Consider the following 10,035-nt stretch of genomic DNA (forward strand, 5'->3'; position numbering starts at 1 on the left):
GAGCCATCCAGAAATAACAGTGCAGAAAAATAAATGGAGCCCGCTATATTTTTCCACACAAGTAAGAAAATATGCTATAGGTCTTGTGCCTCGCTGGTTCGTAATTAGTTCTTAAACATTCTCTGCCTTGGATCTCTGCGTCCACATTCAGCGTTTCTGATAATATACAATGCGGCATTAATGTCAAACATGTCTCACTCTGGTCCAGGGCTGTAACTCTAATCTGTTTGTACAGACTCTAGTGATTCACAGGTCCTCAAGGAGGAGACCCTACGGAGACAGTGGCACACTCTCTAGTTGACGCTCTAATTTGCAAATCAATTTTTTTTGGAAGGAATAATTCATCTAAAAATAAAAATGTTGTCAAACTTAGTATTACTTTTTTCTACCGTGAAACACTTCTCTCTTTTTTCACTCAATAAAAGGACATATTTAGCGCTGCTCTGAGAAATTTTGTGGATGAAATCCAGCCATTTTCATCTGCATATTGGCTAATTTCACGTAAGAGCAAAAATGTTCACTAATTGTCCAGTTGGTCATCCCAATTCGCCACACTGACCAACAAAAAAGTGCTTAAAACAAAAAAGTGGAAGTGACTTTCTTTGAAATATCACTGATGTATGGAAGCTTGTTTTTGCCATGAAATAAAAATGGTATTTACGAATTTATATCTCACAATTCACCTTTTTTTTTAAGTATTGCATTCTTATATTTTGCAATTGCCTTATCTTGCAGTTAACTGCCTTATCTTGCAAAAGTTTACATTTCACAATTTTGAGTTGTTTCCTCTGATTTGTGAGTTAAAGGAATAGTTCACCCAAAAATTAAAATTATCTGATTACCCCCAGGGCTTCCAAGATGTAGGTGACTTTGTTTCTTCAGTAGAACACAAACAAAGATTTTTAACTCAAACCGTTGCAGTCTGTTAGTCATATAATGGCAGTCAATGGTTACCAAATCTTTAAGAGTAAAAAAAAAAAACATAATATGATATTAATACTGTTCAGTTTTTTGCACAGACCGATCGTTTTGTGTCTTAAGACCTTAATGTATCGCCACGAGCCGCAGGGTTTAATTTGGTTTTGTCTGTGTATGTTTTTTTTACTCTTAAAGATTTGGTAACCATGGACTGCCATTATATGACTGACAGACTGAGACGGTTTGAGTTAAAAATCTTCATTTGTGTTCTACTGAAGAAACAAAGTCACCTACATCTTGGATGCAGTGGGGGTAAGCAGATAAACATCAATTTTTTTTGGGGGGGGGGGGTGAACTATCCCTTTAATTTGCAATTCTGGCAGAAGTGAGGAAAAAAAGAGTCGGAATTGTGAGATAATAAGTTGCAAAAAACTTGTTTTTTTTTTTTTATGGCTGGCGGAAACAAGCTTTTATACTAATGTTACCCTTGTGAAAATTAAACTTGGTTTTATTATAGTAAAAGTGTAGTACATGGCGTCACATGCACGTTATTTGTTTGGAGGCTATCCAGGACCGGCTTTGGAAATAACGATGTCCAGTGACAAGGTAGAGTATGTTGTATGTCTTTATAAAAGTATGAAAACCTTTTGTGAAGCCTGCCGTAAAGCAAGTCGCATTTGTAGTCTCATTCGAACTACAAAACCGCGACCCGACGACCCAAACTTACATAGTGCTGTTATGGCCGATAGAGGGTCGCAAAGCGAATACGAAAGTGCCGTTTCACCCTGTTATGAGTTGATGAACCACTGACACGAGTTCGGAAACATTATTTTAACTTTTAAGGTAAAAACAACTCTTTAGTGTTGACAATTCCGCTTCCAACCTGTAGAGGGAGCGTTGAGGGAAAAGTTACTTAGTGTTGCTTTAAAAAGGTACCACTGAGGCGAATTTTAGGTCAGGAAAGGACGCTACGAAGTGTCGTTAGCAAGCGTAAGCCTTTAAAAACAGTTCTTCTACAAAACTGATAAGGGTTTATACATACCCGTATGTGCCATAGTCACTTTTTAGGCAATGACTTTGACTTTAGAAAAGGCATACGTCAAAAACACGTGATCCTGAATGGCGCGTCTTTGAGATTCTTTGAGAACGCTGAGGTAATTTCAAAGTCCCTTGCAAGTTAGCTAAGAATGAAACCAATTTAAACCAACGTAAAATATATATTATATAAATTTTTATTTTAACTAAATACCAGAGTAAATGTAATTAAATTCGCAAACAGCCTATGTTTAACACAAACACAACACCTTTCTGCTTTCAACGCTTAAAAAAATTAACCATGGTTTTATTGTAGTAAATATGTAGTAGTAGTAGTAGTAGTAGTAAAACCATGGTTAATTTTCCTAAGGGTGGAATTGCTTAAAAGTGTGAATTTTACAACGTTCTTTCTTAACAGCAATCAGCTCTTTCTTATAGCGATCTTACACTTATTATTAATATTTTTTTATAGAAGTAATTTTAATTAATAAAATAATTGACGATGGACCATTTTTAGCGATCAATTAATCACCTTTATGTTGTTTTAAACCTTTTTTTCAAAGCATGTAGTTGCAGAACATATCCAGCAGATGGAGGTATTCTAATCACATTTTGACCAATGTGTCTGTGGCACAGCCAGACACATATATTAAAATGTACACAAGTACAACTGTGTCCAAACAAGGGTTGGACTGTGAACCAGATGAAGAAAGTATTAAATTACCACAATCAGTGACAGTTGAGAATGAATCAATGTTTGAATGAGTGTCTGTTAGTGTCTGAGTGACTTGACCATATAAACAACAGTCAGTTCTAAAGCTCGCAACAGTAAAAAATGAATATCGTCAGATTTATTGAGTATACAAAACCATATATTATTACTGAACTTCTAAGACTCCTGCGAGTCACCCTATTTAGCCTCATTTTTGGTTGTATGTTTGCAGTTCCTCTCCGGATTTCAGTAATATTTAGTTTTTAGGATCACATGAAAGTTTACTGTTGATTTGTGGTCTAGTAGAATGAACTGGTCTCCAGAATTCTGACACAAATGCATTATATCATTTTTATTAGGACAAAGTGGAAGAAACATAAATCCAGGTTTTTCTTGGAGAAACAAAATATCAGGTTTTTCCTCACAATCGTAATGAAGTTGCCATGTGACTGACATGCAGTGGGATTTGATGGAGATTGTTGATCTGACAGGCACACGCCTGTGGCTTCGGTAGAAAGCTGACGACCTAACCAGAGGGATTTCTGGCTCTGCAGAGCTCCAGTCTGGCAGACGAACTGGACATCAAAGCAGAGCAGTAGGGTTTAGTAGGAACCCTGTCATAAGGATCTGCTCCAGATTCACAAACACTAAGAAATCAGATACTTCTGGGGCAGGGGAGTTGCTAGACCTAAAGCTCTACTGGGGCACAGGCCCCCCATTACTCGTTAATTCAGTTGTTGCATGTAGTTTAATGTCTTTATTTTGGGATTATCAACGTAAATTATAACTCAAATTTGAGATTTTACTGGGGCACAGCATATTTTTACTGGGGCACGTGCCCCAGTAAAAAAAGTCTAGCAACGCCCCTGTTCTGGGTGTCATTTGTATTCCTTATATACATATATGTAAAAACTGAATAGCTAATGCCAACTTTTTTAAGTAATATATTACATTTTATCTACTTTTTGTTTTTATATATATAGAAAATAATAATATATAAAAACACGCTTTAGCACTTCCAAAACATCCGCTTTTCAAGATACATGTGCAATTTTGGCTGATGTTTGACGTAATTGCGGGCAGCAGCGCAAAGTCCATTCTGTGCTTACTTGATCTAATAGGCCTATTTGATGTGTTTAAAATGTTGTTTAATTTAAGTAGCAAATGAGAATCGCTAAAATTTTTGAATGTATCTTGAGACAAAGGTCTTCTTAATGATTTTCAGTTTTGTTTAAGATAATTGAAGCAACAGTTTTTAAATAACTAAAGAATATGTAAAATGGTATTTGGGGTAAAAATGTTGGGGAAGTTACACATAAGTCCAAAATGGACAAAAATGTCCATGTCCAAAAACTGTCATAAAAATATGATTTATTAATATTTCTTTCAACTTTCACTGATTTTTTAACCAGCACCTGTTCTATCCATAGATACCAATCATTAATCAGAATTGTAACCCTTTAAATGCTGGTTTGTTTACATAATGCCACAGGTGTTTTTTTTATGAAAAAAATGAAAAATAGTAGTTAATTTCCATATAGTAAGCAGAATTTTTTTTCTTTGCTCATTAGATTCTTGGGTGTGTCAGTGAAGAACAACAACATTCATTTTTGAGGAGTTTATATTTTTTATGTAGTGTTAGTGTTATGTAGTGTAAAAAAAATGTATATGCCAAATTTGAAAAAAAATGGCACAATCTAGTAAAAAATTGTAAAAATGTAAAATTCGAAGCCTTACTGATAGAATGAATGCCTAGTAGCAAATATTGCATCATTTTATAGTCAAATGGCACTGGGTAAAAAAAACAAAACATTTTAGCTATATTTGTATCAATGTGTGTAGGATAAAAGGCCCCCCTTGCCACCTCATACATTTATAAGATTTTTAAACAAAATAAATGACTTAATAATGAAAATATTTTTTTTTTCATACAAAATCTATTGCTCCATAAATGTTTAATACAAACGTATATATTTTTTTGCAATCATACACTTTGGGCACAGTGAAAAGCACATTCTTAGGATGTGCCTTTAGACCCATTGTACCCTATATATATATTGTAAAAGCAAACAAAATCCAAAAAGATTATATGTACAGTATATACGGTAGTTAACATGTAAAGTGGATCAAACCTTTCATCAAAGTTGTCCTAAAAACAAAACAATACCCTTTCTTGTCTTAGGACAACTTTGAGTAACTTTTTTGATCCACTTCAAATGTTGACTACTGTATATAAAGTATATATTATAAAATTTTCAGCATTATGTTCTTTTAAATAGGCTTTAGATGTCAAAATAAACAATAAAACCCTTATTATGGTTACATTTCTAAAGCCATAATTATATCCCAACATATATGTAAGATGGCACAATGCATTTCTTTCACAAACAATAAAAAGAAGGTAACCTGCAATTGTTAATAAGCAATTTATAGCTGATTTAACCCATAAAAAACAATTTTGTTGGGACCAAATAATGTGTTTAAGTTGATTCAGTGATGCTAAATAACATTTTTGATTTAAATAACACAAGTTAAATGTTACCATAAACGATATGTTTAAATTCTACAGAATCTTACTTTACAAAACTGAAAAAGCACGTTTTTATATAGAATGACTTTACTTGTCAGTACAGAGAATGCACAGATTTTTTTTTTCTCCGATGAGACATTTATTACTCGGCTATATTTCATTTTGAATAATGTAGCCGGCTGTATTATTATTTTCCTCAAAAGTAATTGATCAAAGCCAGAGCTGTAAAAGAGATTTTCTTCATTAGCTTTTAACATGGAATCATATGGTGAGCAGAAAGGGTGATTACAGCCTCAGTAAAAACAGATTGTCATTTCAGTTTTTCATTTAAGTATGGAAATGTTGCTCTTCCTGTAGTGGCAGGATGTGGCTGCACGCGGAGACAGTTGCGCCTGAGAGGACTCTAATTCATTTAAGACATGACTTGGTGCCTGCGTACGAAAGCGGGACAGCTGAGTTTCCTTCGATATATCTCTCCACATAAGAGTACAATCTGTTGTTCCTGAGCCCGGCCTTACCCACAGAAGCTCTCGCAAGTCCTCGGCTGTCAAGAAAATTCGTTTTATCATTCAGCCGTATAAATCATCGCAAGCTCCACAGGAAATCGAGAAAGTTTGACTTTCCAGTCATAAACCATAAAATCTGTCATTAATATAATAACATGCATCGGGATATTTGGAGACAGGGCTAAATGAGTACCAGACCTGGGCATCGATAAAACGGTTTGGCTTGCAACATCGGACAGGATCGCGCCGTCGTTTTCCAAAATACAGTATCAGAAATAATAGGTATAATGTCACCGGGACTGTATGTCACTCATCATGCGAGATCTCTGGAAACGTGATTTGACCGGTTTGCATTACCAGTTCATTAGTTCTCAATTAACACTCAGTCACCTCAAACGGTTTATAGGGCCGTTTCTTTGACGAGAAACATGTCTTTGCTCCTCTGCAACTAGCTGAGGCTCAAGATGGAGTTTCTTTCCAAATATTTCACATTTTAGTGTTTGGCTCAATCCTATGGAAAAAGGCTGTTTTGCATGAATATTTGGCATGCTGCTGAACTCTGTCCATCATGTGCAAGTAGATCTCCTCTGAGACGCTCACTTGTATTGAGCGGCCTTTGACAGATTGGATGGAAGATAACTCCAGTCTCCTGGCACAAACCTATAGGTTCAACAATGACATCTATTGTTCATCTGGTAGCTGTCCATGGTACTGATATCAGAGCTGTTCGGTCCACAACTACCTTGATTATTATCTGGTGGGTCTGAGTGTAATTTGGCCAAAAATGCTCTGAAGTTTCCTAACAAGACAGTACTGGCAAACCCGTTGTTTTTTCATGCACTGGTAAATTTTTTGGCTTTTCATAATGTGTTGTTTCATCCAAAATACACTTGCAAGTGTTTATTTTTTTCCACTTTATCTGTTTGCATCTATAGATTTCAAATACAGTACATATATTCACAGGCCGTTTTCTCATTCACAGTTTTATTCCTATCTATATTCTAAAGGTTTTTACAAAGGAATTTGTTTGTATATAATTTGTAATAAAAATTATAAAAAGTGATAAAAATATATATCTAAAATTCCTAAAGCTTTAACACCTATGTCAACAAAGTGAAACAAGTATTTCAAACATTTCAAACCTCACTTAATCTGATGTTTAGATTTCTATTCTGCAAATAAGTGCACACTTATACATTTCAGATTATGCTCAATAAATTAATAAATAGGCTACATTATATATTTTTTAAGCAATGATCATGACTTAGATTATTTAGGAGCTTTTACACTCTCTTTTTATGATTATATGAATTAGTATTTGCAAGAACAGCACAGAGCTCATGTTGAGCAATAGGTCCATCTCTCCAAAAACTACAATTAAAATACAGCAATGATTTTAAAGCACTAGATGGCGCAGCTGAACTAATGTAACTGTATCTAAACCACCTCATGGTGTTTAATCCAATTAAAAACAATACTGAGATGACTGCTTGGTTTGCCAACGTATTGGCTAAAATAACCTTAAGCTACTGAATGAGAACAAAATTACTTATGTGACTTAGCTTTTCAGGCAAATTTGCTTTGGTAAAAGATTTTTTTTTTTTGGTAGGCACATTGGGAGTATGTTTTGTCTTTAGTGCCCTAACACACACACCGTTTACAGACAGAGTGATGTTTGTCTTGGGTTGTTTGATACAGTGGTGCTGACTGGATTATGGGCGGACTGTCTCTCTCTCTTTGTTTCTCACTTGGCAAGACGGTAATTGAAAGATTATTGCTAAAGGGAAAATCTGGGGGAGTTTTTCTTGACCAAGAACAATATGGTATCAGGTACAGCACCCTCTCAAATACTCAACACACCCAGCATAACTTCAGATTTCACTCTACTGTATTTAATAATATACAGTGGGGTCCAAAAGCCTGAGAGCACCTTGAAAGCCTTGGATTTAAAATCTAATTTAAACATGGCAACACGGAACAGATTTTGGATTCATTTAAAACAAAGAAACATTCTGAACAATTTCTGTTATGCAGCCAGATTAAAGAAATAATTCATCAAAAAAAAAAAAAAAAAAAAAAGACTGTAGATGAGTTTGTTTCTTCATCAGAACAGATTTGGAAACATTTTGCATAATGTCACTTGCTCGCCAGTAGATCCTCTGCAGTGAATGGGTGCCGTCAGAATGAGAGCGAAGGAGGACACCACTTCTCCAGATAGGACACACAAAAGTCTGCTTGGCCTTTGCAAATGCTCATCAGGACAAAGACCTCTGGTCTTCTGTTTTATAGTCAGATAAAACAAAAATTGAATTGTTTGGCCACAATGATGTAGCCTTCATTTGGTGTAAAAAAGGGAAAGCCTTCAAGCCTAAGAACACCATCCCTACTGTCAAACATGGTGGTGGGAACCTAATGTTTTTTTTGTTTTTTTTTCAGCCGGTGGACCATGGAACCTAATCACAGTAAACGGCACCATGAAAAAGGAGCAATACTTCAAAATTCTCAACAACAACATCAGGCAGTCTGCAGAGAAACTTGGCCTTGGGCACCAGTGGACTTTTCAGCATGAAAACACACAGCAAAAGTGGTGAAGAAATGGTTAGCAGACAAAAACAGAATCCTGACTTAAATCCAATTGAGAATCTGTGGAGGGAGCTACAGATCAGGGTGATGGCAAGGAGACCCTCCAACCTGAAAGAGCTCATCGCTAAAGATGAATGGGCAATAATACCAGTGGAGACATGCAAAAAGCTGGTCAGCAATTATAGGAAGTGTTTGATTACTGTAATAGCCAATAAAGGCTTTTCTATTGATTATTAAGAAGGGTATGAATAATTTTGGACATGCCACTTTTTGTTCAAATGTAATATTTTTTTCACAATGATGCCTCTTGTACATCGTCTTATTATCATTTGGGAGAAGCCTGTGTCACTTCCGGTCAAAAAAAACTTGCTGGTTGAATAATAGTAACTTTAAGTCAGAATTTGCCAGGGGTATGAATAATTTCGGGCTTGACTATATATATATATATATATAGCTAATTTTCAGTTTTGGTTGAACTGTTCCTTTAAGGGCTTTCTCATCTCTGGCTCATTAATTGCTGGATGCAGATCGAACATCTAAAGTGTAAACCTAAAACTTGCTTTTCCAACTCAGTTCATATTCATGAAAATCTCAGAAAGTATCCTAGTTTAAATGGAGATGGATCACACTCTGATTATGCCTGTTATGTCTCGAAGTAATGTGTAACAGCTCCAATTTAACAGACATCAGTACCAGAGACACAAACGCAGCACCAAAGCCAGCTGTGCGCTTCCAGGACCATCCAAAGCAAATGTTGATCCAGACTTCGGTCCAAGTCAGTGCGTTCGACAGTAGTGCACAACCCCTGAGCTGCTTCCCAGCTTTCATCTCCGGCCAGGTATCTTCAAGGTTCATTGATAAGGCAATGAAACTGTATGTAAATGGAACAACCCGACGCATGGACTTCTGGCCATTAGTCTTCCCTAAAGCCCCAATGCGACTTTTAATCAACGTCAAACGGGGGGAAAAGAGACAGAGGAGAAAGTTTAATGACTGAGATGATATATTTAAAGAGGAACAAAGTAATGCCAGGAAACTATGATAGAATACTACTTGCGAGACGGACGAGATCATTGCAAAAATGTCTTTTTATTTCTCTTACAAAGAAAACTATTATAACAACATACAAAATCAAAAAAGCCAATTTCTTTCACTGTTGTCATGATAATTTCCCTTAAACCCTTTTTCTATCCTTGGATAAAAGAGAACAGGCTTCACAGGGAAAAGCGAGATAATTTAAACACAGATGTGCAAAGGAAACAAAGCATGCAAGAACCAGAGACAAATTTGCTACAAATTGCCCTCAGTTAACCTGTCAGATAAATACTAATTTACAAAAGAAGAAATGAGATAATAATTCAACAAAACTAGGATGGTGTATTTACCTCCTCTAATATACAACATGGTCTCTGAACGTTGTAAACATTTCGTACACACTCACAGCTATTTCAATTGATAGGTAGACGCCCTGATTTGAAGCCGTGTTGCCGTCAGGATGGGATAACCGGGAACCGGATCCTGTGATGAATTCAAGCAACGGCCCTGATTTGAAGCAGCCAAAATGAACCGTGACTAGTCCAGCCAGAGATGCAATATTGGACCAATGTTAAGGTAAAGAAGGTTAGAAACACATCCAACTCAAGCTAAGAGCTTTGGTTTATTTTAATTTAATTGCTTAAATATGGGCTTTACAAGCCGTATAAAAAGCACTGCTTCGAGGAAAGCTTTCAGTTGTTTGGTGAGGTCTGTAT

This window comes from Garra rufa, chromosome 13, assembly GCF_049309525.1.
Source record: "Garra rufa chromosome 13, GarRuf1.0, whole genome shotgun sequence".
NCBI classification, from domain to species: Eukaryota; Metazoa; Chordata; class Actinopteri; order Cypriniformes; family Cyprinidae; genus Garra; species Garra rufa.